The sequence below is a fragment of the Struthio camelus genome, chromosome 4 (assembly GCF_040807025.1).
Source record: "Struthio camelus isolate bStrCam1 chromosome 4, bStrCam1.hap1, whole genome shotgun sequence".
In the NCBI taxonomy this organism is placed as follows: Eukaryota; Metazoa; Chordata; class Aves; order Struthioniformes; family Struthionidae; genus Struthio; species Struthio camelus.
The window spans coordinates 57,579,107-57,585,106 of NC_090945.1; positions in this window are offsets into that span (position 1 = coordinate 57,579,107).

Below are 6,000 nucleotides of genomic sequence, written 5' to 3' on the forward strand. Positions count from 1 at the left end.
GGCGCTGCGCGCCCGCCCGCCCGGCCACCCCCTCCCCGCCGCCCCTCCGCGGGGCGCGGAGACGCCAAACCGGCCGGGCCGCGCCTGCCTTGGCGGGGCCAGCGCCGTCTGCCCGGCCGCTTCCAAAGGGTCACAGCACTTTTTTTTTTGCAAGCACACATTTCTAAATTTTTTCTCTTTTTTTCTCTTTTTTCTTTTTTCTTTTTTTTCTTTTTTCTTTTTTTCTTTTTTCTTTTTTTCTTTTTTCTTTTTTTTCTTTTTTCTTTTTTTTCTTTTTTCTTTTTTTTGCCAGCAGCCGCTCAGTGGCCACCTGCGTGCTGTGCGGGCAGTAATGCCAGTCCTGCGGGAAGCAGCCACAGCTGCCCAGCGTGCAGCCGTGTGGCCGTCAGTCTAGGCCACCTTTGGGCCGGAAGGCAAGCAGCAAAGGTTGGGTTTGCCCCGGCCCTGGCATCGAGCGAGCAGAGCTGTCCTGCCAGCTGGCAGTGCCAGGTGGATGGGATTAACCGGTTTGCACCCAGCCGCTTCCTTGGAGAGCGGAGTGCCGGGCTGGGGAGGCACCAAGCGTAGCTATGAATCTGCACGAGCAGCTGAAGGCTGTCAAAAATGAGGCATTTCTGGGCATCATCAGAAGCCCAAAAAAAAAGTGTGTGAAATCTCAGGTATTCAGGGGGCATCCAGCACTTCTACCACTCCCTGGCAAGTGACCAAGCATTTCTGAGGATGTTGGATTTGGATTTATGCCTCTTAAGTCCCACCACATAGACATAAGCAACATCACACTAGGTCTCAGTCATCTTCCTGATTTTGACCTTTCCTGGAGTACATAAATTCTGCTTCCGCATAGAGGTAGGGGTTGATTTCTGTATGCCTGCATACACATGCACCCTCCTCTGAAAAGCTTTCCTTTCCCTCCCATGCCTGCCTTGACCCAGACTAGGGATTATATAGCACTTTCAGATACCACCCAGAGCAGGACCTCTCTGAAATCAGACTTGAGGCAACCGGTAAGAAAAGAATTGAAACTAAGAACTTCAGGAATAAAGTTGGGAGAAGTCTATGCAATCTCAGCTCTGGTTTTAATACACAGAAATGGAAAAAAAAAGTCAAGTAAAACGTGGATATGACACCAGCTAAAGAGAGAAGATGACAGCCAGGGAGGGGAAATGTAAATGACAGATGGGTAGGAAACGGAGGCTTTTACCAGCCTGGGAGCAGAGTGGTCAGTGTAAGACATTTGAAACATTTGCCTGCATAAGCAAGGAGCCTGAACAGCAACACGGAGGAATAAAACCTGCCAGCGCATGAAACAGGGCTTACTATTAGGGAAATAACAGAGCAGGATGAAATCATTAAACTGAAGGTGCCACACCATACTCAGGAAAAGAGACACCTCACAGTAAAGGTCACGGCGTAACACTGAATGCTGAATTATGTAAAAAGAAGAAGGAATAGACCCAAAGTGTTTGGATCAAAACGACAGCAAGGAAAGTTGTTAAAAGAGAGCCTGTGGCAAAACTGAGAGTCGCTGGCACTGGAGTCACCACCAGAACAAACAAGCATTCGAAAAGAGCTTTCTATAAGCTGCAAGGTTACGCTTGCATATGGATAAAGATATCTAGCATATAATGCTTACTGAGCAGCTCTCCTTTCCCAGATAAAAAAGGGAGAATAGATGATGCTATGAATAACGATTGGGCCTGAGAAGGGCTGCATACAATAGAGAAGCAGATTCCTTTGGCAGTCACTGAAACAAGAAGAGGGGGGTGTAATTTTAGATTTTTAAGTAGTGAATATATTGTGAGGCCATTAAGATCGTAGGAAAAAATCATTTGCTAGATTGTAAGTCAATGCAGTTTACAGTAAATGGATGAATAAAAAAGCAGGTTTATAGAAAGGCATTCTAAGTCAAACAGGAAAAGAGTAAGAGACCTAATTAGAAAAAAACAACAGGGTGAAGGACTTGGAAAAAAGGGAAACACTGGATTTCTTTATGCCAGAGCAGCAAAAATGAGCCAGACATTTACCTTAAGCGAAGGCGAAAGGTTTTACGGAAGATCTCCTGACAGCTTGGTAAATGAGGTCACTGGAAATAGCAAGCCTAGAAGTAATGGTGAGGAGGCTCGCTCACCTCAGAAAGTTCTGTCTTCAAGATGAGGAATTACAGGAGAAAAGGAATAGGAAACCAGAAGCAGTTTTTTCAGCTGGGGAGAAAAGAAACAGGGTTGCCATGCAGTGAGACGGGAGTACAGATTAAAGGAGGTCTGGCTATATTTTCAAAACCAATGAGCGTTTTGCCTCCATTTTTAAAAGAGGTGATTATGTGAAAGATGGGACCAAACGGAGGGCGGGTAACGGGAAGAAAGTCATAGGAAATTACTGAACCGGGGAAAGCAAAGTATCTTGGCCGCAGTGCTGACAGAACAAGCATGTGAAGGTTGCAGGGTGGTCACAAGAAATTTTAGTGTAGCTCTCAAATCACTCTGGAATACCTATACTCAAGAAAGGGAGGGGAAGGGATTCACAAATAGTTTCAATAATTTGGAATTGGAAATTGGAAATAATGAAACATGGGATTGCATGAAATGTTACTTCAGCATGGATATCTTTCCCTAATGCAATTTTTCCCCCTTTTCTTTAGTGAAAGAAAATGTGATAGACCTTTACTATTTAGGTTCAGTAATGACACTGTCCAAAGAGGAAATGGTTGTTTAAACATGAAGCTGAGGGGTTCAGGAGACGATGACAGAGGGGTGTGTTGGGAGGGAAGATGTCAGACTGGAGGAAAGTTACTCCGTGGGATTCATCAAGGCTCGTGTCTGCCTTAATATCTTCATTATAATGGTGCCATCAAGAGCATGAACATGCTAATGAAATCTGCTGTTGGCAGAGCTGGGAGCCATCATTAGCTCAAACAAGGATGGGAATAGTATATTGAAAAAGCTGGGTGCCTCTTAGGACTGGATTAATGAAAACATAATTAAATTTGGTAATATTAATGACTTGTAGAGATTAATCACAAAAATTTCTTCTGTCAACCATGAGATCAGCACTTGCAAAAGAAAGACTTGTTAATCACAGGAGGAGTGGGAGCTATGCAAACAGGCAAATGTAAACCCAGTTATGTCAGACAAGTAATTTCAGAAAAGATCTGAAATACGACGTGCGATTTTGTCACCGGTTTCAAGAAAGAGTAAATCAAAGCAGAACAAGTATGGACAAAAGCTCCTATGAAGTTCAAGACGGGGACAGCCTGTTTCAGCAGAGGATAAAAACGCTTAGTGATTTCAGTTTGACTAAACAAAGTGAGGTTTGGGGAAAGAGAAGGTTGGGAAAGCTTAGTTAAAACTAAAGGCCAACGGACACGAGGACAAGTGGGTATGAAGTGGCCTCTGCAGCCAGAGTAGCAAAACACTGGAACAGCCGTCTAACGAGTGGCAGGAGAAAAACCAAATCTAATTTCTTTTAAATGAAGCTAGATGGGTTTATATAACAGATTATATGATTTGCTTGTCTGCAATGACAATGAGACTGGATGATCAGGAGGTCCTTCCAGACATCTGCAGAGGATACTCTAGTGCCATGATAAATCTTTAGGTGTAACATATACCGATGTGTGCAGCAGTGGTCTCTCCAACGCAGAAGAGGGTACAGTGGAAAAAGGGGGAAATCAGAGAGGGTGATGAAAATGAGATGGCGCCTGGATAAACCCTCAAGATGTCAAGCAGATTCTCCATTTTACAAAGGAGATGATTACTAGGAGACAAGCTGAACGTGATAAAATAATTGGAGACTGAGATCTTCTTCCTCTGCCTCAGAACACAAAAAGGAAAACAAATCAATAAGATTAAAATGTGGAACTTTTCAAAAATTGAGGTACAAAATATTTTCTCATTAAGCACAAGCCGCTGAACCAGGTGTTACGGGAGGCACTAGGGCAAAAAATAAAGTCAGCAATATTCAACAAACGACCGTACGTTTGTAGATTATGAGAAAATGAGGTTTTACAATATTCAATGCTAGCATAAAATTTGTAAGCAGTGGTAAATCTCCTCAAGTTTTGAGCCAGTCTCCAAGTGTTAGGGACCAGAAAGAGCTTTAACAGAGTGGGGATAGGCTTACTCAGCCATCAGTCTTTTTAAAACCAAATTTCTTATCTCTTCCTCCAAATTATGCAAAAGTGACTGGCACCAGAGACGAGGTGTTAGCCTGGATGGCCATGGGTTAGGGCTGGTGTGAAAACACGCTTCCCTGCTTTCAGCATGCATTTCTCTAACTTATTTTGTGCCGTTGTTCAGTGAGTGAGTTTACATGCAGCTTACATGTTTCATAAAGACCCTGCATCATCAGCCAAGGGAATGAAACATAGTTGTTTACTGCATTGGCCCTTAACTTCTAACATGCGTCTTTAAAGAAACAAGGACACATCGTTCAGAAGCACAGACCACGTCTGCTCTTCCCAGATAAGTATTTGCTTATACAAAGCACCTTGGATTCTTTCTTCTGCTTTATGCCAGTTCTCTCTTTGGTTATATGCAAGCAAACACAACAAAACTCTCTTTTCAGGGCAGGGTACGTATGCTCCGAGCTCCCATGGGATCAACCAAAGTTGATCAAGCCCTATGAAAAGCCCTCAAAAATGGCTTTTATCCACTCCTCTGGCACAGAGCTCTATCACCTACCAGCAACAGAACAAAACAGGGAGTGAACAGAGATATTAAAAGAAATTACGTAAACAGGAAAACAACTTTTCTCTGTCCTGGGAAAGCTCATCTGGGCAGCAAAGGCCAAGCTTAGGGAGTGAGATAGGATCTTCCTTCGCAGGCAGGGAAGGCAGGGGGAGGGAGGGACACACGCCGCTCGCCTGCACCTACCCACATGCCCGGCTCCGTTTCTATAGCAGCACAATAGCAGACATTTTTCTCTTTCCACAAGAAAGCCTGACTAATGTTCTGCAATTATATTAGTCTGCATTTTAATCAGATTTTATCTTCTCTTAAGCTCGCATTTTTTCCCATTTCCTCCTTATGTAACATTCCCAAACTCTCGGCCAAGAAGTGAAAGCTAAGGATTTTCTTTCTCCTTCAGGGCTGCCCATCTGCTGCCAGGATTTTTTGTCCTGGTTTGTGCCCCCACAGTACAAGCAGTTGCTTGGTGCGTGGGACACCTGTTCGGTTCAAAAAGAGGGGGGAGAAAAGCCCTGATGGCAGAATCTCTTGACCAAATACAAGCTCTAACTCTCATTCAAAGTTGTTTGTGTGAACACTTAGCAGAATTTTTATTTTCCATTTTAGGAACGCCTTTGGGGTCTATATTAAGCGCTCTAAAAACTGGGGCATTAAAGTGCCATTGCTTCATATCTTTCAGTCTCATCCTGTGTTACAATATGACTGGTTTGTCAAGGGACTAAACGGCTGCATCGCACTAGGAAGAGATCACTAAGCAAGCGTGGCTATGCCAGACAAACCTCAGATTGCTACTTTTGCTGGTAGAGGAGCGCTTGGGCTGGTACAGCCGCTGCCAGTGGCTAAGCAAATTAAGAGCTGTTTGCATATACCATATGCAAGTTTAACCTTGGCAGATCCGGTAACTTCACAGAATCCTCCTGCAGAAGTCACAGCCCTGACACTGCAGGCACTGCAGGCAGCGCTTCGGTTACCGCTGCTCCCCATGCTGGTTGCCACCTTTGGGCTGGCAGCGACGGGCGCCGTGGCTCTGCTGGAGGGGGCATTGCGCCAGTGCATCCCTCACGGGTCAGCCCCCGGCCGCTGGGTCAGCGCCAGCGCTTGTCCAACGTGCCTTGAACTGACTTTCTTCCGAAGCGGAAGCTTCAGCTTTAGATTTCTGTGCTATTTCTTTAGCAAGAAGGATGTAAATTCAAGTCTTGCCTGCAACAGAAAGTTATAATGAGTGAACGTGTAGGTAGCAAAGTCAAACGCAGAAAATATAGGAAATGCCAGAAATAAGATTGCCTGGGCAACATTAACTCATCCTCCCACATTC